This window comes from Ceratotherium simum, chromosome 18, assembly GCF_057802395.1.
Source record: "Ceratotherium simum simum isolate JZ-2026a chromosome 18, ASM5780239v1, whole genome shotgun sequence".
Classification (NCBI taxonomy): domain Eukaryota; kingdom Metazoa; phylum Chordata; class Mammalia; order Perissodactyla; family Rhinocerotidae; genus Ceratotherium; species Ceratotherium simum.
The window spans coordinates 55744219-55771607 of record NC_141917.1 but is presented as its reverse complement, the minus strand read 5'-3'; the positions used below and the strand labels follow the sequence as shown (position 1 = coordinate 55771607).

Here is a 27389-nt window from a genome sequence, read left to right as displayed (position 1 = left end):
GCTTCACTCGCTGGAGCAAGATCCTCACCAGACACAGAGGTGGCGGCCTTTCCAGGATGCATTGTGTGGAGAAAAGCGGTGTGTGCAAAGTGGGAACATGTAGGCTGGGACATGCCAGGACCATCAAAGACTGTCACAGGACACCCTGAGAACTGGCTGCAGTGTCACCTGTGGAGAAGGGTCTGGGCTAGGGTGGGTCAGGGTACTTCCCACACCTGCCCTTTCGTGCTACCTGCATTTGAAATCCGTTTCTTGGCTCTTAAAAACAGCAGAAGTGGAGGCGTGGAGGACACGGTGTGGCAACAGACCAGGCAACGTGGGCGTGACGGGTTGCGGTGGGCAGAGTCGTGGAGCGTGGACAGGAGCCAGAAGGGCTGAGGCCAGGCAGGCGTCTAGGGAGAAGCAGCGGCAGAGGCGAGCTCCTCCCATGCTGTGCAGCCATCGCTCTCAGCCTTTTGGGGTGCAGGCTGGGACTCGGAATGTGCTGCCTGGCAGTGGCCCATACCTCCCAGCTGTGACCCAGTAGCCCCTCACTCCTGCACCTGGTCCTTGTGTGTATCCCTAACAGGACCGGGCGAGGTGGCCCATCAGCTGGGCCTTGTATCACTGCTGCAGTGGGGGTACCCGCAGGGACTGCAAGCAGGATGGAGGGATCTCTTGGGCGTGGGGGCCTTGAGGCCAAGAACTAGGAGGACGATGATGCATCCAGCTGGCCAGGATCTGGGGGCAAGCTGGTGTGGAGGCGCACAGGAGTCTCCCTGGGATGTGTCAAGGGACGCGGAATACTCAGGAGCTCAGATCCTGGTTGTGGTGACAGCTGACACATGGGGTTAGGGCCATGGTGACACTGACTGCCGGTGGATATGGAGCACCTGCTCACAGCCCTGAGCTGTCCTGAGCCAGTGCCTTGTTTAATTCTCCCAACGGCTGAGCTCTTCCATCTTCATTCCCAGTGAGGGGAGGAGGAGAGACCGAGAAGGTCCCATTTCCTGGGTGAGGGGACACAGGACACCCAGGAATTGGGGGGATGCCAAACGCCAAGCCTCAGGCCAGCAGGATTTCACAAGCACAGATGCAGGAAACATCGGGAAGTTTATCATCTTTAATGGCATTTCAACTGAAAATGGTAGAACAGAAAAAAAAGTGCAGAATCAATTCCCAGTAAAATTGTGAGCTCACAATAGACTTTAATCTAAACCGTGTGAACTATAGGACAGGAGAGTGTGGGAGGAGCAGCGTCTGATGAGTCGGCACAGGAAGGGACAAATAGCATTGGAGTCACACGTGCACGACTGCGCAGCTCTGACCCCGTGCCTGTGCTGTCAACCATCCCCAGAACAAATCTGGTGGTGAACAACACTGATATTAAAATAAGTCAAAAATTTTAATGAGAGAATTTGTGACAAGCCCTAGAAAAGAATTCATAGTCTTACCATAAAATTACTATTTAAAAAACAGAATTGGGAAAATGTGCAGTGTCTCAACCAATTTCAAATCTCAGCCGACAAGCAAAAGATGGCGGCGGTGTCTCTGGGCAGTGGCTCGGGGAGTGCTGTCTGCTGTTGGTTCTGGATTTTCTGAGGTTAATCAGCTGCATGCACAGTAAAAACGCGAGTGCTGGCAAGCCACGATGCGTCTGAGTTGACACTGGGGGGGGGTGGCCCCCTGCCAGCTGCCCGGGGCCTGAAAACACAGAGACAGAGCATCAGAAGGGCAGCAGGGAGACTGATGGCCCGTCCAGCCCCCATGTCCCCGAGAACCATGAAGAGGAGCCAGGAGAGGTCAGTCCTGGGTGACATCAAGCCTCTATCCGCCACCCCACAGGGCTCTGGTGAAGGACTGACGTGGCACTGAGGTATAGCCGGGGTTTTTACACACTCTGAGGGTGAGGGAAACCCAATTAGGCCTGGAGCTGCTGATGGTCCCCAAAACGTCATGGTGAGATGCACTGAGTGGGAAGAGGCTCAGAGACCTGGCCAGACACTGGCCTGGCTGGGCAGCCAGGAGGGCAGGGCCCATGGCTGCTAGGCGTGGGGGCTCTGTCTGCAGTGCAGGGCCATATTGGGCACGCGTGACCTGGGATGTTTGTCCACAGGAGCTCCCCCAACCATAATGGAAACCACCACCGGAAATGGCTCTTCACGGGCTGTGTGCTCTGAGGCGAGGCCTGTTTGCAGCCCACAGGGGTAGGGCTGTTCCCCTTCCCAATACACACTCTGGGGGCAGCTCCGGAGACAGCTGCTCATGGGTGCCCAGACATCACATCCTCCATGTGACCCTGAGGGCTCGGCCCCTCCTGAGTTGGCCAGAGACTGCTGCCATTGGACAGCTCCACACAGGCTCCTCTTCACCTTCCTCTCTAGCATCTTCCTTTACAGGCTGAGCCCTCCTGCCCCTACCTTCTACCCCATTCTATCCCACCAGGCCTAAGACCCTGAGCCTTGCCCCCCTTGCTCAGCTATTTCTTCCCATGTGTCCCGAGGAGCTGCCACGGTACCTGCACCTAAGAGGCCAGTGTCAGGTGAACAAATCAACAGACCCTCAGCTTTCTGCGAGGGCTGCCTCATCCTGTGACATGGGGGTGGAGAGCAGCTGGGAGGAGCACTGGCCCAGGGGGACTCACTCTGCCCTTGGATGGATGCCTGCAGGCCTATGTTCCCAAAAGGAGGATCTGAGCAGTGAGGGGAGGTGTCTACCTGAAGGACCAAGAGGTGACAGGCTGGTGCCTGGGTGTGGGACTGGGAGCCAAAGGGCAGCTCAGATGTTCCTTGGGCGCCAAGGGCCAAGGTGATGGCTCCCAGCTAGGGCAGCCTCAGCCTCCATGACCTGCTCTCTGACAGGGCATCTGTGCCTGCCCAGGGCAGGGGACCACCGCGTGCTGGGTGAGATACGGGTGGCACAGGTGGGGTGCCCGCAGGGTGTGGGGTCCACACCAGAACCCCGACATTCCCGCTTACTATTAGGGTTGACAGGAGCCCGCCTCATGGTCTGGGGAAGCCACATGAGGACTTAAGCAGCCCCAAATCTCCCTTGATCTCCCGCTGGGGGACCCTCACCCCGACTCACTCTCACACGCCGGCACCCACTATGCTCCATGGGCCGAGACCTGGGCAGGCACAGAGCAAGACGAGGCCCAGCCACCTGGTGGTGTCAGAGCTCTCTGCTCTGCCCAGGTACTCATTATGTTGCCATGGTGATGGGATATGGATATGTACTGCCCTGCGCCAGGCCCTGCCACTGGCACCAGGAGGCATCTGTTCCCGCATCCCCACTAGGGGCTGGGGGTACATCAGTGGGAGTTGACTCAGGCACTGCAGGGAACACTGGTGTGAAGGAAACAGGTGGGCTGTGTAAGGCCCCACCTGATGCTGCACAGCCTTGCACCTGCATGGCCACAGCATAGCTGTGCCTGTGCAACCTCTTTAGGACAATCTTGTGTGTGAGGTTGGGCCCCTGTGACCATCAGCGGGATGCTGCGGAGGCCCCAGGGACTGCAAGAGGGATTGGGCCCCCCAACCCTGGCTGGCCTGGCATGTTACCCAACACCCTGAGAAAGTTCTGGATGGTGTGTCCTGGGGTGCCTGCCATCCTTGGCTCATTTTCTTCCCAGTCATCAAAGTGGATCTTCACTCTGGCCCAGGTGGGCACTGGCCGAGGGGGCCGATGGGCTGGCAAGGCTGCAGCATGGACATGGTGGAGGGTCTGAGCCCAGCAGGGCTCCAACGGTCAGGGCCTCGTCTGCCTGCCCCCACCCACCCCCTTGGGTACACAGGCACCCCCTGGAGGGAGGGCTCCTTCCCAACAGCCAAAGCCCTCGCCTCGGGCCCACCACTCAGCAGCTGCTGAGTTATCAGGTCCTGGGAGGGGGAGTGAAGGGCACAGGTCTTTGCAGAGTGGGCCCCACAGAGCTGTGCCCTGAGGCGGCTCTGCCAACCTGCAGTCATCACCACGATGGACCGAGTGCACAATGGGCCCCTCCTTGTTGCCAGGACCTCTGAGGGAGACTTGCAGAGGCTGAGAGGTGGCCGAGAAGATGGCCCATTCCGAGGACCCGATAACTGCATGTGTGCCCTGACACCGAGTCAGGGACCCCGAGGGTGTCCTTGGGATTGAGCCCCGAGACTCACCTGGGACTGCAGGGCGTCTCCCCCAGGGGCAGGCCGGAGAGAGGCCAATATCTGCAGGGTGATAAGCACGTCCCTAGTGCTGGTCAGTAGGAAGGGACCAGAGGAACCTGGAAGGGGTGGGAGGGCTCAGGACGAGTGTTCCAGCCCTGAAAGTCACAGCAACTCCTCAGGTGGGATCTACCAGCCCGTCAGCTGGGAAGGGGTAGTGAATGGGGCTCCCACAGGCGTCTGGCTCTCCCACGGCCCCCTGCCCCACCTGCAGCCCGATGTGGGTGGCGACACCAGCTGGGGTTTGGGGGACCACACTGCACACGGCCTTTCACATTGGCATCCACGTTCCCGTCCCCCTAGCACCAGCACAGGCTGCAGGAATCTGTTGGCTTGATCAGGATCATGGCCAATGAGAACAGAAATTGCACATTTAAATAAAGAGCTATGTGTGGTGACCAGTCGGAAGGGGCTGTGCCATCCTCTTGCCTCATCCCCAGACGCAGCTCAGGGGGCCTGGCCATGTGTGAATGACTGTCCCTGGGCTGGGCGGCCTCAGTCACTGGAGCTGGGCATCGATGGGCAGCTGCCTGGCTCCCTGCGCCCCCGACTTTGGTGGGGTCCACTGCCGTTTTAGCAGTGTAAATGGAAGTCTCTTCTTGAAACTTCCTCTTGTTCTTTTTATACCAGATTTTTTTGTTGCCGAATCAGTTGGAGGCCTGTGGACATATAGAGACAGAAGTCTCTAGAAAATCTGACCCAGTAATGATTTTACTGGCACAGACAGAGGGCTCCCTGAAGTGCCCGTGCTCCCACTGCCTGGGAGAAACATCTTTCAGTGACAACTCACAATCCTGGGGCTGGGTGAGAGGCCAGAACTGAGAAGGTGGCACTGATTGAACTGTGGACCCAGGGAAATGTCTGCAGTGGGTTGAGGACACCCTGGAGCTGGCATGTCTTACAGGAGAGGGAGCAACTATGCTACCTAAGAACCAGGTGCTGCTGGAACCTGGAATGGGGAAGGAGCTGGAAGGAAAACAGGCATGTCTGTGACACGCTCAGAGTGTGTCCACTCACTGCAGGGACAGGCAACAGACTAGATTCCGGATTCCTCTCTAGGAAAAGCGAGAGCCAGGAAGTGAAGTCAGATGTGACTGAGACAGCTGTAAGGTTTTGCTGCCTGCATGGCCGTGAGGGGCTCCTGAGTGCCGTCATGAAGTCACAGCTGGACTTGGCGTGGGCTGGGACAGAGGGTGGGGCTAAGGGCATAGGCTCTGGAGGCAGCCTGACTGGGCTGGACACTCAGCCCCTCCGACTGCACAGGGAGGCTGCCACAAGCTGCCTTTGGTGGGGGGTGACCTTCAGTGAGCCAGTACGTGCCAGCATCAGCGCCAATCCTCCTGGTTGCTAGAGGCAGGGGTGCCGCACCCAGACCCCTTCAGTACACTCACGCTGCCTCATGGGTGTGGCCGGGTCCCGCCTTGAGCCTGTGGGCCACCTGGATTTACCAATCCCACTTTAAAACCTCCTGAAATGCTTCTTGGGGTCTCGCCTTAGCTCCTCCTCCCTCGCCCCCAATTCCACTGAGAACAGACCAGCAGGATCTCCCAAGGTCATCTCCAATCTGCATCAACATTCCCTATCCGGAGCCAGATGCTGCCTGTCTCGTACCCCCAGTCACACACACGGACTATGTGAGAAACACTCAAGTCTGCGTGCACCCCAGCCAACCCCAGTATGAGTGAATTGGTACGTTAGCACAAGAGCTAGTCTTTTTTTTTTTTGTGAGGAAGATCAGCCCTGAGCTAACATCCATGCCAATCCTCCTCTTTGTTTGCTGAGGAAGATTGGCCCTGGGCTAACATCCGTGCCCATCTTCCTCCACTTTATATGGGACACTGCCACAGTATGGCCTGACAAGCGGTGCGTCAGTGCATGCCCGGGATCCAAACCTGCGAACCTCGGGCCCCTGAAGCAGAGTGTGCGAACCCAACTGCTACGCCACCAGGTTGGACCCACTAGTTTGTCATTTTAAGTCCTGATTCTGCTCCAAGTTCTTTGACTTCTCCTAAGCTTATACCTCAACCTCGCTGATGCAACAAAGCATATCTCTCTGATACAGGAATGATATTAAATAGTAACAACGACAATGCACCACATACTACGCTTTATTCGCATCACCTAGGGACTTCACACCTCATGCCCATCTCCTCAGGGACCTCACCACACTCCACACCCATCTCCTCAGGGACCTCACCACACTTCACACCCATCGCCTTGGGGACCTCACACTCCACCCCCATCACCTCAGGGACCTCATATTCCACACCTATCACCTCAGGGACCTCACACTCCACACCCATCTCCTCAGGGACCTCACCACATGCCACATCCATCTCCTCAGGGACCTCACACCCCACACCCATTGCCTCAGGGACCTCACACCCCACACCCATCTCCTCAGGGACCTCACGCTCCACACCCCTTGCCTCAGGGACCTCACGTTCTACCCTCATCACCTTAGGGACCTCACGCTCCACACCCATCGCTTCAGGGACCTCACCACACTTCACACTCATCGCCTCAGGGACCTCACACTCCATCGTGTGCTCCACACATTTAATGAACTTCTCTGCATGTCCTCCTCACTGGACTTAACCTTTTTCCCCTTCCAGGTTCAGAGAGGCATGGCAGGAAAGGATTGTCTCCTGGGAGACGCATGATGCCACCTTTCCTAGCCAGCTCTTCTTTGGTTTCTTTGCTGGGGTAAGGGTTGTTCAAATGGGAATAAAAATACTCATTTAGCACTTGCGTGGCCTGCTTGCCGAGATTCCACCATTTTCGCTTGCAAAGACAGACAGCCTCTGCCAGCATCAACACACTGGCACTCTAGTAATGTCCCCTCATCCCCATCTATGATTTTCTAGAGGTTATAAAACCATCAGTCAACACTTCAATTGCCTTCCAGGAGGCTGTGTAAGGGCTACACTTGCAGCTGCAGCCAGAACCCCTGGACAAGCTTGGAGGCTCCTAGAACTTAAACCCAAGTCAGCACTGATTTGGTTCTTTCTAAGAGCTGACCCTGGAGTCATGGGCAGCAGGTAGGATCTGACCTGGCACGTCAGGAGAAACCACGAGCGCAGGGTCATCACGGCCTCACAGGTGCTCTGCTTCAGCTGCCTCTGGATGGCATTGAACTTGCTGTGGATGACACTGACCATGTGCTTGATTTCCTTGGGCGAGACAGGCATCATCCTGCTCTGCTCCCAGAGAAGGTTGGTGATGTGTGGTGAACTCATAGCAGGCCTGAGGTGCAGACACACACATGCCAGCCTGTGACTACCCAGCACGCTTGCTCAGGGCTCCACATAGGACCAGCCACCTGCTACACCCCGCAGCTCCCACACAGGCTGGCTACTGAGAAGTGAATGCAAAGGGCTTCCAAGCAAATTAGCCACCTTTCCTGTGAGACCAAATGCATGTACTCCCTGATCTGTGCCGCAAAAGAAAGGCAGTTAGCAGTCCATGGTTTGCTTTGACAAATGTGCATTCACTTGACAGCAACTCTTCCATGCAGAAAGATCACTTGTTTATATTTCTCTAGCTCAGAGTGGTAAATCTGTCAGATCTGGGACAGCTTGGCCCTGTAGTCAGAGTGCTCAAGGCTTTGTAATTTGGACAGCCACCTGGTGTTGCTGTGCTGGACGCTGCCTCTGGTCCTCCTGTTCCTCACTTCTCTGGCCTGGACATGCCCTCGACCAGCAGCAGGTTATCCAGTCTCATGAGCTTAGTGTTGGGGGGACCCTCCTCCTGAACGCCACAAATGCTTAACACTGGATAAGAGAGATGGGACTCAGTCAGTGACTGCTGTCTGAGCACAAACACCTACAACAGAACATTAGCACCGGTGTCATGTCTGAACATCCTTCACAGTACCTTAGGGGGAAAGGAAGACTTCCTTTTATCTGGTAACACACACTGAGTTACCCACTGGGACATTGGGCCAGGTGCCGCTGTTCAGGAGGGACAGACAGGCCACAGCTCAGTGTGGCCGTGCAGGCAGAACTCATAGCCCACAGCTGGGTGCATGTTAGGGGCTCAAACAGGACAGGGTTGGGGCGGCACCTGGTGCTGGAGAAGTCTGAAGCCCTGAATCACATCTCCGGAAGGGAGAGGAGGGCCCATTCCAGATGCTCACACCGGCACAGCCGTGGACAGGAACGGGAGTGGCAGCCTGGCATTGGCGCAGGACTGTGCTGGTGTGTGTCTGTTGCGTCTCTTTGTGTCTGCTGTATGTGTGTATTGGGGAAGGGTTGTTGCTATAAAGTTGGAGAGGAAAAGTCTGATTCAGAAAGTACCAGAAAAGATAAACTAACCATTGAGAGATTTTAAGCAGACAATTGGCCCTGCACCTTGGAAAAGCCATCCCAGCTGGGCTGAGAGAGTGACCTGCTCAAGGGCTGGATGGGTTGGGAAGGCAGTGAGGGGAGCTGCCACCATCTGGGTGGACGCATGTCAGCTACAAGGTGGCCAGAGGGAGAGTCCCCAGGGTCCATGACCATGGACGTGAGAGAAAGGAAGAGGCAAGGGCGATACTCACATTCGCCCTAGATGGCGCTGCCTTCTCTTAAGCACAGCGTGCGGAGCAGCCAGTGGGAGGTGCAAAGGCAGCATCAGCCTGGTCCCTGACCCAGCTGAGCACAGATGTCCAGGTAGCTGCGAGGCAGCTGCTTACTGGGAGTCGGGCTGAGCTGACCAGTTCGGGTGGGAGACAGGTATTCACGCGTCATCTGCGCGTGGCGTGTGTTTGGGAAACCTGTACCTATCCACCTGTACCTAGCGCTATACCTATGAGAAGAAGGCCACACCCCCTGAATGCTGGAAAACCAACATTTAAGGGACAGGCAAAGAAGGAGATGGAAAGAATGATCAGGTAGGTCAAGGAAAAACCAGAAGTAGTCACAGGGGAGTGAAAATGTGGACTTAGTCATTAGGAGAACGCTGTTAACCTCTGCAAAAGCAGCCACAGGGTATGGCAGGGTAGAACCTGACTAGAAAGTTCCAGAGGAGTGTGGAAGCCAGGAACACAGGGAGGGAGAGGCTGCTGCAGGGGCTACAGAGCAAGGTTCAGGTCTGAGGAGGGTGCTCTTGCGAGACCTGTGTTTTGTTTGCTTCTTCAGAGATAGAAGAAATGTCCACGGCTACAGAGAAAGAAACAGGTGAAAGACTGGGTCGGGGGGCGAGGTCCTGAGGGGATGGAGGCAGGGGACAGGGAAGAAGGGGATGATGTCCATCTAGTTCCGACTTTCTGGAAAAACAAAGTTTAAAGTGTTTTCTTGGAAATAGGCTCTTTTTTTTTTTCTTGCTGAGGAAGATTAGCCCTGAGCTAACACCTATGCCAGTCTTCCTCTACTTTATACGTGGGTCGCCACCACAGTGTGGCTGACGAGTGGTATAGGTCTGTGCCTGGGATCCGAACCTATGAACCTGGGCTGTCGAAGAAGAATGTGCCGAACTTAACCACTATGCCACGGGGCTGGCCCTGGAAATAGGCTCTCTTAATACTATCAGCTACTTAACTGATTTAAGTGCTCAAAGAAAAATTCAGTTTAATCATTTCATATGGATATTTCATTAATCACTTGTCTCTTTCTTGTTCCCTACATAAGAGATTAACCTTTTCTGTCAAAAACTCACTAGTGAAAACTGAAGGAGCTCAAAAGATATCCTTGTAAGAATTTTCCTCATTCAGGGACCCTCACCATCTACTCAGCCCCACTGGATTTCAACGAGGCTCTTTCTGAAAGAACTGAAGGAAAAGTGCCCCTTTTATCAGTTACCTGCTAGCCTTCCAGTTCAGAGACCCAATTTTCTAACAATCTTATTTGATCTTCAAGAAGCACCAAATGTCAACTGTAGTTCCCATGAGCCAGGACAGCCTGAGCTCAGTAAGGACGGTGGTTGTGGACCGTGCACCCCTGGTCCTTACAGACTCCGGGCAGAAGCTACAGCAGCTGGGCACTCTGGACAGCCGCTACCTAGCTACAGCCGCTAGGTCCACTCTAGGGTTGACTGCACTGCCTACCCCTTGTAAAGGTCCCTAACTGGTCCTGACCTCTCCTAGCCCAGAGTAGATAATGGGGGTCCTCCTCCCCTAGTCCCTCTGTTGATTCTACCTCCACAATCAACCTGCCATCTGTCCGCTCCCTTAATGCCATTCCTGGGCCCCTGCTGCACCGACCCCCCTCTTGCCCTCCGTGATCCGTGGAGGAAAACCCTCTCCCCTCTGATCTATTGTGCACACCGACAAGCCGACTACCTCCCAACACTGTGTTTATCACACCAGTCTCTTGTTCAAAGACTTCAACAACTCCCTTGCACCCACAGGGAAAACCTAGAATCTGACAGGTGGCACTCATGGCCTTTCCTGACATCCTTCCGAAGCCACCCTCATGAACTCTCCCTCTGCTGGGCTGTGCAAAGCCCTCTGATGGCACAGTAGACACTTTGTTCTTGTCTCAGGTTTATTCAGCAGCTCCTCCTGGAGTGCCCATGGTCTAGGCTGAGGATCAGGAGTGGGCCAAGAGGGACACACAGGACCCAGTCCTTCCCCACAGGGCCCCAGCATGCCCTGACACCTGGGGGTGGAGAAGCCACCTCCACACTTTCCATTACAGCTTCCATTGAACTAGGGAAAGGAGTGGTCAAGGTGGAAACAGGCTGCTTAGTGAAGGAGTGTGTGTGTGTCCACATGTGTCCATGCATGTGTGCACGCAGGGACGTGGGCTCACGTGAGTGTATCTGTGTGCACACATGTGTGGCTCTGGGCTGCTGTGGGGCACGGGGCAGTCTTTCTTTCAGTCTTTTAATTATCCAACAGCAAACATCTGAGAGCTCATCACAAGGTGGGCACTACACCAGGTATTGGAAATTTTTAAAAATACACCAAAAAAAACATGGAACTTACTGTTCTCAAATGAAAACTCTCAAATTACAAAGAAAACACCGGAGCCTTTTCTCACTTCTCTTCATGGAGTATGCATTGGTCCAAGAGTTTTGAAATGCTGATTAACAGGGAAAAAGTGCATCTCCTCTGATCTCCAAATTCCTATTCTGAGCATTTGTACTACAGGAACACTGACATCTGTGGATGCTGTATTTACAGGATGCACACGACCACACCATACTATGAAAACCGAAACCACCCAGAGGTCCATTAATAAGGAGACAACATGCCCGTCACATCTCAGGCCCTGTGGTGTTAACCGTGCATCTGTATTGAAGTGCTATTAGGACGGACATTCATGTGCTACAAGCTTTATTTCTTTAAGGTCGTATACTTTTGCAATACATGTGTGTGAGTAAAAGCAAAATCTAAAAAACAGAAGTGACCCCATGCCTTGGTCACCACCACTAGTCACTGCTGTGGACGTGGCTGAGGCGAGCACGTGTTGGGCTTCACTTTACCCGCTTGCAAAGTGCCGTCTGCCCTCGTCACCTGCTGCTCATGCGCAGCCCTGCGCCTCTCTTAGCACCACGCATCTGTCTTCCCAGTGCACTGTCCTGGCCTAATTATGCTCATTAGATACTCATTACCATCAATTACAACAAGCTCATTTCTGGCTGACAGTTCCAGAGCATCTCAAGTATGCTCCTCAGCTCCCCTAGGGCCCTCGACTGGTGGGCAGGCGGCTGTGGGGACCAGGAGCTCAGCGCAGGAATACCATCTGTTGGAGGTGCTCAAAAGAGGAGGTGGGAACTAAAACAAAGGCACCTCCCCAAAACTGCCAGATTTCCTTCTGTTTCCCAACTTACTGAGGGTGATAAAACCCCAGTAAACCAAACAATGAAGTAAAATAAAATCGTGAATTTCAACACATGTTTTTTGTAAGAAACAATATGGAACTGCTATGGACTGAATTGTTCCCTCCCCACCAAATTCACTTGTTGAAGCCCTAACTCCCAATGTGACTTGTGGAGACAGGGCCTGTGAGGAAGTAATTAAGGTTAAATGAGGTCATAAGGGTGGGGCCCTAACCTTTACGACTGTGGCCTTCTAAGAGGATGAGAGCTCTCTTGCTCTCTCCCCGACCCCCACCACGTGAAGTGGCCATCTGTAAACCAGGAGAGCCCTCACTAGGAACTGAATCAGCTGGCACCATGATCTTGGACTTCCAGCCTCCAGAACTGTGAGAAAATAAATTTCTATTATTTAAGCCACCCCATGCAGACTAAGACAGGAACACGACCCCAAGTCATTTTGATTTTTCTCCCCTAATGGAACAAAGACATGGCCATTTGTGGGGAAGCCTCCTTCACCCTGACTCCCTGCCACTGCAGTCTGTCCCCTTGCCCATTCAGGAGTGCTCTTGCTTGGCAGCAGGACTGTGCTCCAGCCTCCTCCCATGCCGGGTGAGAGGCTGGGTGGAGCCGTCTCCAGGACCCCTATTGCATACAAAGGAGGAAGTCTAACCCATTGGTTGAGTGCCAGAGACGTCTGATGCCCCGACTGGCCCCTTGGATCAGCTACTTTCTGACTCTGTGGCTATAAATGTGTCACCCCACTGGCCACAGCCCTGGCTGTGAATGGAGCTGCTGTGAGCACCCAATGGGATGGGATGACACAGGACAGGCATGGCCCAGTGCCTGCCAAGGCTTGGGACTTGGAAGCCGGCCCCCCCTCACCCACACAGTGGTGGGGTGGAGTGGGGAGCCTCCATCACCTACCACCTGAGATGGATTAAGCTGTGAGAACCTGGAGCACAAAGAGGAGAGAACAGAAACAGAACACAGAAAGAGGCACTGAAGTCAAGTGAGAGGTGACCAAACAGCTTTCTGAGGTGCCTCTGATGACACAAAGTCCGAGCCCAGCGTTTGGACCTCAGGGTTAGGGTTTTGAGCCCGAGTTGCAAGTGTGTGCTGGGCACCCACATTTGCCACTTGTTCTAGTCACACCAGCCCCCACATCCATCTACGGCAGGCCCATCCACAGAGTCAGTCTAAAAGCAACAGCACCAGTGTCTTTGCCTTCGAGGGTGAGAACAATCATTAGGAAGAAAAGCTTGGGGACTCCTTGCTTCCAGAAACTTTTCAATGCTTCTTTGATCACTTGCTCAGCACTGACTAAGTGCTGGGCATAAGCCGGGGCTTTGGGGTTGACAAGTGGTTGCTGCTGCCCCTGGGGAACCAGGTCTCCTGCTGCACTATCTTGGTAGGAACAGGGCTGCAGGGGTGGACCTAGCGTGGTCACCGAGGCCTGTGCTGAGTAACGTTTCCCGTCCTCATTCACGAACTTGCGCTCAGCTTCTACCATCTTAGTTTCCCTTGTAGTCAAACAAGCAAGGTAATAAGGTAATCCGACAAGGAATTCTGCCAAGGAGCCAATCCCAGCAAGCACTGTCATCTTGTGTGAGGGTGTTTCCTCCCTACACGATGCCTATGTTAATGGAGGACACGAAAAGGGGCACAGGTGGTAAATAACCTTTTGTACCTGGACCCCAACTGCTTAAGAAAAAAAAGCTCCACCTATTGGGAAGCTCTTTCTGATTCTGTCATTTTATTTCCTCCCTAGGGATGGATGCCAATGGAGCGTGCGTGTGGGGCCCAGGAATCTTTTCCTATCAGGGTCATTTCATCGATAGGCCAGAGGTCTCCCAATAAACTTGACTCACCTGGGGAGCCTGCAAACTATGCACAACAGCCCCACACCCCAGACGGCTCCCAGAGCTGGCGGGGGAGGCAGATTAGAGGCTTGGTCCCTGTCAAGTAAACTGGTTTGATCCCAACTCATTCAGTGCCAGTTATTACTGGAAATGGGCAGTTTCTGAGCCTTAATTCCTTTAAGTTGGGAATCGCACGCGTGAGGATTCAATGAGATCACCAGGGAAGTGTGGGGCAGGCTGCTCCCCACACAGACGCATCTTGGTACACAGGAGTGCCTGCTGCTGTGAAAAACCCCATCAGACCACGGCTTGGGGGCGTAGGGGTGCCCTCCACACTCACCCCCTGCATCCCATGGCCCTGAAAGTGCACGTCTATCTCTGTTATCACTGGGTGGAACCACCCTGCTCTCCTGGGACCATCACTGTCTTGTTCACTGCCAGTACCCCAGTTCCCAGAATGTGCTTGGCCTTGCAGAATTATGCTCCAGAAATAGGAACCCGTGCTAAGAAACAGCTCCTTGAAGGCCACCAGGCCATTTTATGGAATGGCACAACCCCGGCCCTCAAGGAAGAGAGAGCCTCTTTCTTCTACAAACTGCTTTGGAGGAGAGACCCAGGAAAAGCCACCCACTCACCATATGGAGAACTCAGGACAGGAGCTCCATGAGGAAATCACAGCCCAGCCTCATTCATTTAAGCCATTTAAATAAGTGACCAGCAAACCAACATCAGCAGCATCTCTGTTCGTGTATGTGCATAAATACATGAATCATAACCACGAGGATTTATCTCCAAACACAGGTGCTTCCAAAGTCTGTCACTGTAAAGCATCAATATAAATGAAAATCTATGTAAATGAATGTCCATGAAAATCTATCAACGTAAATCATCGCAGTAACCTAAAGGAGAGAAACTATAAATCAAAAGATGCAAAAAGAAAAAAATCTATTAAAACAATACCCATTAGTGATAAAAACCCTTAGCATACCAGGAATAGAAAGACCCCTCCTTACCGTGATAACGGCGTCTCTCCAAACCACACAGCACCCTCAGACTTACTGGGGACCTTTAGAGGCACTGCTTCAAGTCAGACACGGGTGAGGCCCCTTCTCGGCTCTGTCCTCAGGTGCCGGTCAAGACGATGAGACCAGGAGCCTGGGAGGGACGGAAGGGCAAGGTAAGGATGGGAGACGTGATCCACCTGCAGACTATAGGGTGTCCCTGTGTTGCTGAAGTCACCCAGAGAGTCACTATGTCACCAACAACTCCCTCCTCACCCTCTACGCAGGCCCAAACTGGCCCCAGGTGGGATCAGTGCTGAAAAATGGCATTCTAAGCGGCTGTCCCCCACACTATCAAGGGCCGTTTCATATTCTTGTTTCCTGGAGATAACCAGCCCTGAGTTCTTAACTCTAAATGAGGAGACTTTGGGAAGACAGCCTGTTAGTGTTGAGAACTGCCTACATTTACCTTTGAAGTAATGTACTCTAGGTCAGCTCATTCAAGCATCATTCCAGATGAAGCCTTGTTTTAAGTCACTGAACTTTCTCAGTCCCATAGGACTTTACAAAGAATATTCGTTTAACAAACGCTCATCAGTTTCCGAAATCACGGATGCCACACACACTAGATATTCATCAAACTGGAGGAGTATCACACTATACAAATTCCCATCATTTCTAATTAATCCTTTTTTGTGTGTGAAGAAGATCAGCCCTGAGCTAACATCCATGCCAATCCTCCTCTTTTTTTGCTGAGGAAGATGGGCCCCGGGCTAACATCCATGCCCATCTTCTTCCACTTTATATGGGACGCTGCCACAGCACAGCCTGACAAGCGGTGCATTGGTGCGCGCCTGGGATCCGAACCTGGGCCGCCAGCAGCGGAGCGCGCGCACTTAACTGCTACGCCATGGGTCCGGCCCCTCTAATTAATCCGTAATTAAAATACATCACAGCCTAAGTGTTGAAGCCTCAACCAAATATGCAAATTAATTTTCATTTCAATATACTTATGCATTTGTTAATTAAAACTCTGCAATTCTGTAATAAACTACTATATGAACTGCAGATGCACAGTAAAAATGATGTGCAGTTTGTTTTCCTTGCACGTGGCAATGGGCCAAAAGGAAAAGACAGCAAAATGCTGTGATATAAAACTTGGCCAGGTAAAACGTCTAGAAAATTAGTCCACACTCTCTTGTGGGCTTTGAGGACATTTAAGAGCAAGAGCTAAGAAAAACAGCACTTATGGATGGTTTCTGTCTACATTAAACAATTTTTTTTCTCATCCAAAGAAATACTCTGATTTCAACTGAACAATACCTAATGGGAGCCATGGGGAAAGGCCTAGAAGCTTCAGAAACTGGGCCACCGTCACCCAAGCTGTGACCTTTATTTTGCTGAGTCCCACTGCACAGGGAGGTGACCAGCTCAGCAACACACGTCAACCATGTCCTACCCATTCCCAGGCTGGGAATCAGATTTTTTGGCTGGCCAATGCCCCAACTACCCTAATAGGAACTGTCCCAGGAACTGATGTTAAGCAGGTTCTAGGTGACAGGACAAAAGAGCATTTTCTGTCAAGAAAGATTATTCACTCCCATGCCACCACCAAGTTGATTGATATCTGCTGTGAGCTGGGACGCACTGTGGGCATGCCTGCGCTTTTTTGGGCTGGCGTTCCGGGGAGAGAATCAGAAAACAAGCCAGAAACAAAAGCACAAGATAATTTCAGTCGATGGTCAGGCACTAAGAAGAAAGCTGAACAAGGGAAGAGATGCTGTAAGAGAGTGCTGCTTCACAAGAATCCGTGTGTGTGCTGGGGCCGTCAGCCACAGGCTCACTCTTTATTAGAGATGGGGTTCTGCCCCAAACCCTGTGGTCCTTGAACTGTTTTTATTTTTTATTTTATTTTTATTATTTATTTATTTTTGCTGAGGAAGATTAGCCCTGAGCTAACATCTGTGCCAGTCTTCCTCTATTTTGTATGTGGGTCGCCACCACAGCATGGCTGATGAGTGGTGTAGGACGGCGCCGGGGATCTGAACCTGTGAACCTGGGCCGCCAAAGTGGAACATGCCAAACTTAACCACCATGCCCAGGGCTGGCCTGCTTGAGCTGTTTTTATAACAGCCCGATTGAGGTATAATTCATGTGACATAGAATTCACCTATTTAAAGTATAATTCAGTGGTTTTCACTATATTCACAATGTTGTGTAACCATCACCACTACCTAACATTTTCACCACCCTAAAAAGAGACCTTGTCCCTGTTAGCAGTCACTCTCCATTCCCTCACTCCCAGCCCTTGGCAGCCACTAATCTCTTTCTGCCTATTCTGGACATTTCATATAAATGGAATCATACAACATGAGGCTTTCTGTGTCTGGCTTTTTTCACTCAGCATAAAGTTTTCAAGGTTCAGTCATGTTGTAGCATATATCAGAGCTTCATTCTTTTTTATGGCTGAATAACATTCCATTATCTAGATGGACCACATTTTGTTTCTCTAGTCATCATGGACATTGGGTTTTTTTCATAATCCTTGATTTGTATGTTTGTATAAAATAATCCACCTGTCTGTCCAACAGAACTTTCTCAATGTTCTAGACCTATGCTGTCTAATACGGGAGCCACCAGCCACATGTGTTTACTGAGCACTTGAAATGTGGCTTTAATTATATTTAATTTTAATTAACGCAAATGTAAATAGCCCCCGTGGTGAGCAGCTGCTGCATGGCAGGGACCACAGCTCTGGTCTATAGCTGTACAGGAGCGATTAGAATTGGAGGCTCGAGGGCCAGACCTGTGGCTTAGCGGTTAAGTGCGCGTGCTCCGCTACTGGCAGCCCGGGTTCGGATCCCGGGCGTGCACTGACACACCGCTTCTCCAGCCATGCTGAGGCCGCATCCCACATACAGCAACTAGAAGGATGTGCAACTATGACATACAACTATCTACTGGGGCTTTGGGGAGAAAAAAAAAAAAGGAGGAGGATTGGCAATAGATGTTAGCTCAGAGCCAGTCTTCCTCAGCAAAAAGAGGAGGATTAGCATGGATGTTAGCTCAGGGCTGATCTTCCTCACAAAAAAAAAAAAAAAAAAGAATTGGAGGCTCGATTTACCAGTCACCCTGAGACTGGGGGCCAGAAAAGGAGGCTCCAGGCAACCTGGGAAATAACTCCCCAGCCCTAGGACATCTACTCCCAGCACAGCTGTAAGGAAATGTTGTACATGGGACTCAGCCCTGGGTACAGCCAATCAGAAAAGGGATCCGAGTTCCAGAAGTCGTCACACACTGGCCCAAAGGGTAATTGTTGGGACAGACCCAACCACAAGGCTGGGCCTACAGTTTATGATTTTGCAACTGCAACAGACCTAACTAGCTGATGAGGAAGGGAAACAAAGGTAAAAAAACCCTACTGGATTACTTTTAGCCTGACAGCTCCTAGCCAGCCCAGTGAAGTGTTCAGTAAATAATAGATGTTCCCTGATGTTATGAATTATTTACATCCACTCCTCTGAAAGGCAGCCATCTGTGCTCCTGTGGCACAGTGAGGGCTGCTTGGCCTGAGAGCAAGGCTGGCGGAGCCAGGACTTCTCGTTCCTCAGAGACACAGCGAACCCGGAACCAAACTGAGGTACAGATGTGCACTTGAGACCAGCACAGGGGACAGTCATAGTGAGAAGACAAAGCAGGCCCCTCTGTGTGAACTGCCCCAACACAGGGTGGCTCTTCAAGGGGCTTCCTATGCATACTGGGTCCAAACCGCCCGCCCACCTGCAATCCAAGATCCAAAGATCTTTACACAAGTTGGCACTCCAGTTCATTTGGAGGCAAAGCCTGATGCATACCAGTGTGTAAGAATGTTTCTGCTTTGGTGCTAAAAGTCATCATTTGAATGCAGGCTCTGCCTCAGTCTTCATCAACAGAACATACCTAAAATCCAACTAATTCTGAATCCTGTAATGCACCCAGCCCCAACAGTTTCAGGAAAGGGATGGGGCCAGTATGTATTTGGTCCCCCCAGGTAAATTCAAAGCTTTCCAAAAAAGGGTTTATTTTGTACTCCTCAGGACACCTCCTCTAGACACCGAGGACGGCTGTTTTAAGGGAAGGATTTTGGAGGGAAGTGCAATCCTAGGGTGTCCTTGGCCTTCAGAGACTGCCACAGGCAGGACTACCCAGACACTGCAGAGAACACAGGTGGAGCACCTGCACACCGACCCGGAAGATATACCCGCGTCCCTCCCACAGGCCGGAGGAAGCACTGGAAGGCAACTAATCCTGGAACTCATGAGGTAGTGCTTCCAAGAACATCTGCCAACACTGGATTTACATGGAGAATGGCTTTCTTTTCAGGATGATATGAATGATAAGCTTTGTGTTCTAAGTCAGGCCTAGACTGAATGTCTAATTCAGTCTTCCTGAACCTCCTAAAGTGAATAGGATGAAAACGATTTCACTTAATAGGTATCAGTTACCAGAAACAGTTCTTCACTCAACAAAAATGTAAGGGATGTGCACTGCATGCCAGGTACCAGGACAGTCCTAGAACACAGCACATCCTAGACCCTGCCCTCGCTGGAGGAGACAGACAGCAGAGGACAGGAGCCACCACGGATGCAGTGAGAGCAGTGGATGCACAGACAGCATCTGGGGTGGGGTGTGGGGGAAGGGGTGCATGCCGACTCTGAGGCACAGGGAGGGTTCCCTCCCTGAGCCAGGACAGGGCGCAGCATGGCTGTCGCTTACTGGGGTGCAACTCTCTCTCCCTGGAACTTCACTCTGCTTTTCTGTAAAACAGAGTAAGCGTCTGCCCTGAGGCCACTGGAAGGTTGGGACGTTGATGCAGGGAAGCAGGAAACTCCATCAGTGCCCACCGGGCGGCTGTCAAATGCTCTGCGCAGGTTTGGTCTTTACCCTAATGACCTGCCAAAGACTTTAGCCAGAAGGGAAATGTGAGAAATGTGAGTTAAATCAAGAAGTAGACGTATAGTCTTTCCCCATGGGGCCATCCCTGCGCCTCCGAGCTCAAAACGCATCCCATACCCTGCACGCTGATGTGTGAGCCAGCAGGTGGAAAGGAAGGATGATTTTCCAAAGCAATGCCCAGATCTGACGTGTGTGACTTGCACTGTGAGCCCCACAGCCTCCTTGGGACTCAGCCTGGGGTGAGTCAGAAGCCCCGAGCATGGCCCTTGCAGCCTGGGAGGATGGGACAGGGCAACTGGGTGGGCTAAAATGGACACTTCAGCCTGTCTTGGTGGTAGCAGGTATCAATCCTTTCTTTTTCTCCTGAAACTGCTGAGTTTGAAGCTGAGGGACAGGTAGTCATATATATACATACAGAATCCGACGGAGCAAAAAAGGAAATGTGCTCAGATTGTGCATCCACAGCTCCCAAGTTTCCTGTTCAGTTCCAGTATTGCACTGATAGGAAAAAGGTCATCAAAAACTATAGCTTCCTGGGCTGGTGCAGTGGTGTAGTGGTCAAGTTCCCACAGTCCGCTTTGGCAGCCTGGGGTTCGCAGATTCGGATCCTGGGCACGGACCTACACACTGCTTATCAGGCCATGCTGTGGCAGAGTCCCACATACAAAATAGAGGAAGATGGGCACAGATGTTAGCTCAGGGCTGATCTTCCTCACCAAAACAAAAAAAAGAAGAACTATAGCTTCCTGAGACGACACTGGATTAAATTACTTTTAAAAATCGCTTTTTATTACTACTAATTTCGTATTTTGCATAGCTAAGTTGTTGTCAATAAAAACCAAGGGGCTCACACATCCAAGGAGCTATGATGACAGAACCAACTGCTGCGGGTAGTGGGGAGCCCCAAAGGGCTGTTTTTTTCCTGCAGGTGGGTGGGGGACAGCACACCTCAGCGAAAGGCACCCACATTGGCTGATTTTTATTAGGGTGATCAACATCACACAATTCAACAGTACTAAGGAGCATGTGACTGTAGCCAGCTGATGTCTCCAGGGGATGGGCGCGTCCCCTGCGGGTAGTTTCTTCAGTCTACAGGACACGGGTTTTGTTGCTCATTCAGTTGCAGGAACGTTGCTTATCCAGTTCATACAGAATTCTTATGGGAGTGCTGGGAGGGCAAACTTATTTAAACCCAAAAAAACCCCAACCTTTGTGCTTCCATTTACTGGAAGCCATAATATCTGCTCCTCATAATTTAAATAAGGACTAGAAAGACAGGCCATCAGACATTCAAACACCTGTGAGAGGCACCTGAGGAGGGGCTCAGTGTGGGACGTTACAGCCCAGCAGGGCGAGGGGGCATCTGTGGAGGAGGGTGACCTGGCTCTGGGTGTTGGAGTCCAAGAAAGGTGGGGAAGGCACCACGTGGGAGCTGTCCACAGCAGTGGGCTGGTGGGGGATAGGGGTCAGGGGCCGAGGGGGTGAAGAGTCCACGTGGGGGAGGAGGATTGGGTATACCTGAGAAGGGAGGGAACAACTAATTAAACAAGTAAAAGTACTGAGGATAATGGGAGCAGGGTTCTTACTGTCAGAGAAAGGAGATACAAATCCAGGAAGAGAGAAAAACAGAATGAGCTCTGTGGTGTTGAACTAGAATTAAAGATATTGGAATGAACTCATGGTTTTCAATATATACAGATATAGAAAAAATAGAGGTGAATGTGTGTATATTACACACATATGTATCACCCACAAATATTCCTTAGCTATGTCCCCTGAGAGTGACCACAACAGTAACACCTCAGTAGCACTGAGCACAATGAAGGCCAAGATCTACTCTAAATGAAGCCTGGGCTCCTAGAGAAACAGCTGCTTCCGGCTGGGGCAGAGAGAGAATAGGAGCCTGGAATGTGTTATGGCAGCAAGTAAGGGAAAGCTCAAAGGATGACAGAGACATGTCAGAGGGACATGAAGCCAGCTCGAAGGGGCTCCCCCTAGCTATATCTGGGACAGTCTGAGCATCAAAATGAATGATGATAGTAACTGACCATGATAAAATAGGATTCCATGAATCTATACTGATACAAAATACATAAAGGAATAAATGAAAAATTTAATGAGGGATGGAGTTATTTACATGGTCTCAGAGTACCTCCCTACAGAACACTTATTAGGAAGGGAAAAGGAGCAACTTTAAAAAGGAGAAGTCTGGCAGACACCATCTCACTTGTGTGATCAAAGTTAACATTACCAGTAGGGGACAGACTGAATTTGGGCACCATTGACCAGCCTCTGCATGAGAACAGGGCATCATTTCATTTTGAGGATGCACAGCAGAAATCTAATCTTAAAGAAACATCAGATAAACCCATATGGAGGGGCCTGCCTTTGATCTTCCAGATGGTCAAGGTCATGAAAGTCAAGGAAAGATGGGGGCTTGTCACAGATGGAAAAAGACCAAAGAGACCTGATAACTAAATGCAACACGAGATTCTGACCTGCGTCCTTTTCTATAAAGGACATTATGGGGACAACTGGCAGAGCTTGAACAAGGTCTGAGGATTCCATGGGAATGGCATATCAATGTTCCTTTCCTGACTGTAAGGGTTACCCTGTAGGTAAGCAGGAGAATGTCCTTGTTCACTGAACACATGCTCAAGCATGCAGGGGTCATGGGGCATCATGGTAGCAAGTTACTTGCAAATAGTTCAGGAAGAAAACTTATTTGCACTCTTCTTGGAACATTTTTGTAAATCTGTGATTGTTTTAAAATAAAAAGTTAAACACGCAAAAACAAACCTATGAGGACAAATGTAGACCACTCAAGCTACAAGACTAAGGAACTGTCACAGATTGGAGGAGACCAAGGAGACACGAGGACTAAATGCAATGTGGGTGTCTGGATCAGAATGAGAACATTAGGGGAAAAACGGGGGAAATCTGAATAATGTCTGCCGTGCAGTGAAAGAGCACGGTACTGAGGTTCATTTCCTGGTTTTGATCATTGCACTGTGGTTCTGAAGGGGCTGACCTTAGAGGAAGCTGGGAGGAAGATACAGCAGAACTCTCTGTACAATTTTTTCAGATTTTCTGCAAATCTAAAATTAATTCAAAATAAAAAGATTTTTTTTAAAACAAAAAGATTTGCAATGGCAGAAGCCCTTCATGGGGGTGACTTTGGATGCTTCAAACAAACAAAACAAAATTGTTATTATTCTACTTTTCTATCATCTTTTCCTCTTCCAAAACAACTGAATGCCACAGCGTCTCTTAGGTCTTACTTAAGATAATGCAGCTGCTTGTTACTCATTGCAAAATAAAAGCATGTGATGCACCAAAAAGCAGGGCACTGACAAGGCAGAAATGAACCACCTGAACCATCCGCAGCCAGAGAAAGATGCGATGGGCAAGACGGCCCATGATGCACATTAGGGCCAAGCCAGGACCAGAAGCATGTGGTTGTTGAGGTCCTGGATCCACACAGGAAGTGTCTTCTCAATGGCCTACTTGTCTTTTCCTTGATTTCACAGAGCACACTGAAGAGAGTAGGCTTCATCTGATGGTAATTCAGAGCATGCTTTCTGAAAGAAAGGCGACAGAGGAGCATGTGAGAAAGAGAAGAGTCATACTGTCCAGCAGGGTAAAGGTCCTCCATATTGAGTCTGCCAATTCTGTTGAAAATCCCTAATGAAGGTACAGTACAATAGCATTTCATATGAATTCAAACTGTGCATGATTCAAATACAGCAATATACAAATATTCAAAACATTTCCCTTTATATGTAGAATTTTAAACCACGCAAATAATGCAAATTTAAATAATGCAAATAACTCATCAAGAACTATGAAATTTCTAGGTCCAATGCCGTGCAAGCTGTGCTCGCACTATTGCCCTAGAGCAGCACACTTTGGAGCATAAGCAGAAACCCCAGCCATCCTATCCCAGTGTCGTGCAACATTAACTTAGCAGGTGTTCACTGAGCAGCTACTACGTGCCACACACCATTTTAGCATCACAGAGACAGACAGACAAGGTTCCTACCCATGTGGCAGATAAGATGGAGAAGGTGAGAGACACCAAACACAGACACTGACAAAACTATCAGCCGTGGCAGGTACTTTATGGCGACTTTACTAGAGTGATGGCTATAAGACTTACTGTAGTTTGCATGTCTCTGAGATGACATCAAAGCTGAGATCTTGCAGCGTTATTCACAATAGCCAAGACTTAGAAGCAACCTAAGTGCCCATCAAGGGACGAATGGATAAAGAAGATGTGGTATATATACACAATGGAATACTACTCAGCCATAAGAAACAATGAAATCCAGCCATTTGTGACAACATGGATGGACATTGAGGGTATAATGCAAAGTGAAATAAGTCAGAGGGAGAAGGTCAAATACCGTATGATCTCCCTCACTAAGCAGTAGATAATAACAACAACAAACAAACACATAGAGACCAAGATTGGTGGTTACCAGAGGGTAAGGGAGGAGGGAGGAGGGCGAAAGGGATAATGAGGCACATGTGTGTGGTGATGAGTTGTAATTAGTATTTGGGTGGTGAACATGATGTAATCTATGCAGAAATAGAAGTACAATGATGTACACCTGAAATTTATACAACGTTATAAACCAATGTTACTGCAATAAACAAAAAATTAAAAAAAAAAAAAAAAAAAGCTGAGATCGGAATGACAAGAAGTCAGGCAAGGGGCCAGCCCAGTGGTGTAGTGGTTAAGTTCAGCAGTATCTGCTTCGGTGGCTCGGGGTTCAATGGGTTTGGATCCCAAGTGCAGACCTGCACCACTCATCAAGCCATGCTGTGGTGGCGTCCCACATACAAAATAGAGGAAGACTGCCACAGATGTTAGCTCAGAGCCAGTCTTCCTCAAGCAAAAAAAAAAGGCAGGCAAGAAAAGGGCTGAAGAGAGTAATAATTTAAACAGAGGAAACAGCCAGTGCAAAGGCCCTGAGTGAGAACACACTTGGCTTTTTAGGAGACCAGGATGCTGTAGGGTAAGGGGTGAGAGAGAAAGCCATGCAGTGAAGTTAGAGAGGCAAGTGGGGCTGGCTGAAAGAGCCTTGCAAGTCAGGGGAACGACTCTGGCTTTCGTTTGCTTGTGACTGGAACCGTGGTGGGCAGAATGGTCCCCAAAGAAGTCCACGTGCTAATCCTCGGAACCATGAATACATTACCTTACAAGGGGAAAAGAACTCTGCAGATGTGATTCAGGTTAAGGGACCTTGAGATTGGGAGATTAATCCGGATTATCCAGATGAATCCAATCTAATCACACACATCTTTAAAAGCGGACAAACTCTCCCACCTATGATCATTGAAAGAGATGTGATGACACAGGATTAGAGATGCTATGTTGTTGGCTTTGAAGATGGAAGAAGGGACTATGAGTCAAAGAATGCAGGCAGCCTCCACAAACTGGAAACAGCAAGGAAACGACTACCCCCCAGAGCCTCCAGAAGGAAAGCCCTGCCGACACCTTGATTTTAGCCCTGTGAGACCCATGTTGGATTTGTAACCTACAGAAATGGAAGATAATAAATTTGTGTTTTTTAAGCCACTACTTCTGCAGTCATTTGTCACAGTGACAACAGAAAACTAATACAGGAAGCAATGAAGGATTTTACAGAGTGGTTATCATATGACATGAATTACATTTTTATTAGTGTTGATTTTTTGCGATGTAATTCACATATGATAAAACTCACCCTTAAAAGTGTACATACAATTCAGTGGCAACCTTCACCACTACCTAAATTCCAGAACACTTTCATCATCCCCAGAAGAAATCCTGTCCCCATGAGTAATCACTCCACATTCTCCCCTCCTCCCACCCAGCAACCACTAATCTTTCTGTCTCTACAGATTTGTCTCTTCTGGACATTTCATACAAAAGGAATCATACAGAATGTGGCCTTTTGTGACTGACTTCTTTCACATAGCATGTTTCATGGTTCATTCAAGTTGTGTGTCAGTGCTTCATTACTTTTTTGTGTGTGTGTGAGGAAGATCAGCCCTGAGCTAACATCCGTGCCAATTCTCCTCTTTTTGCTGAGGAAGACTGGCTCTGAGCTAACATCTATTGCCAATCCTCCTCCTTTTTTTTCTTCCCCAAAGCCTCAGTAGATAGTTGTATGTCATAGTTGCACATCCTTCTAGTTGCTGTATGTGGGATGCGGCCTCAGCATGGCCGGAGAAGCAGTGCGTTGGTGCGCACTGGGGATCCGAACCCCGGGCCGCCAGTAGCGGAGTGTGCACACTTAACCGCTAAGCCACCGGGCCAGCCCTTTTGCTCATTTTTTAATGGGGCTGTCTTTTTATTATGAGTTGTAAAGTTCTTTTCTTTATACATTCTTTATACATTCTGGATTCTAGACCTTTATCAGATATATGATCTGCAAATCTTTTCTCCCATTCTGAGTCATCTTTTTACTTTCTTGATATTGTCCTTTGAAGCACAAAAGTTTATCATTTTGATGAAATCAAATTTATCTATTTTGTTGCTTGTGCTTTAGGTGTCATATCTAAGAAACTGTTGCTTAATTCAAGGTTACGAAGATTTATGCCTATGTTCTCTTCTAATAGTTTTATAGATTTAGCTCTGACAAGCATTAGATCCATCTGAGCTAATTTTTGTATATGGTGTTAGGTAACGGTCCAACTTCATTCTTTTGCATGTGGAGATCCAGTTTTCCCAGCACATTTGTTGAAGAGACTATTCTTTCCCCATCGAATCGTATTGGCACTCTTGTAGAAAATCAACTGGCCACAGATGTACGGGTTTATTTCTGCACTTTCAATTCTATTCCATTGATGGATTTGCCTATCCTTAAGTGAACTGCATTTTAAAAAGATAACTGTGGCTGCTCCGTGGAGACTGGACTAGAAGGCAAGGGTGGAACCAAGAACACCAGTGTGGAGGTTACTACACACTGAAATAGTCCACAAATGCTGCTGGCTTAGTGTACAGTTATGGTAGTAGACATAAAAAGTAGACAGATCTGGGCCGGCCCCGTGGCTTAGTGGTTAAGTGTGCGCTCCGCTGCTGGTGGCCCGGGTTCGGATCCCGGGCACGCACCGACGCACCGCTTCTCCAGCCGTGCTGAGGCCGCGTCCCACATACAGCAACTAGAAGGAAGTGCAGCTATGACACACAACTATCTACTGGGGCTTTGGGGGGAAAAAAAATTAAAAGTAGACAGATCTTTGACTTGGGGGATGGAATTAATAGGACCTCCTGATAAAATGATGTGGGGTTTTGGGGAAAGAGGATATTCAAGGACAGTTACTAGTTTTAGGCCTGAGCAACTGGATGGATGGAGACATCATTAACTGCAATAAGGGAGACTGGAGGACAGAAGGTTTGGGGTAGGAGGGTCTGGAAAGGAGAGTTCTGCTTTGATCAGGTTACACTTGAGTACCTATGAGCTACCCAAGAGGAGGTATCAGGTAGGTAGCTGGGCACATGGACATGGACTCAAGGCTGAAGATAAGTAATACCAAGATGGGGAGTCCTGGGCATAGAGATGGCACTTAAAGCCACAAGACTTGAGGAAATCACCATAGGAGAATGTAGATAGAGAGGGGTCCAGGCACATGGAGTTGCAGAGGTCAAGCAGAGAAGAGCCTGCAGTGGAGACTGGGACCAAACT

The 27389-nt window shown here is 50.0% G+C and overlaps 1 non-coding gene across 3 annotated transcripts in view; it reads right to left on the bottom strand.

Moving 5' to 3' along the window:
- Nucleotides 1-1084: 1084 nt before the first annotated feature.
- The window catches only part of LOC101397740 (uncharacterized), a 39328-nt gene continuing 13023 nt past the window's right edge, over nucleotides 1085-27389 (bottom strand). For 2 of the 3 annotated variants that reach the window (XR_015555127.1, XR_015555128.1), the window contains exons 2-5: nucleotides 23086-23294; nucleotides 14791-14932; nucleotides 14413-14597; nucleotides 1085-1683 (exon numbers count right to left, since the gene is read on the bottom strand). This is a non-coding gene — a transcript (uncharacterized LOC101397740). The remainder of the gene's footprint in view (nucleotides 1684-14412; nucleotides 14598-14790; nucleotides 14933-23085; nucleotides 23295-27389) is intronic. The other variant, XR_015555126.1, reaches the window with a different exon arrangement.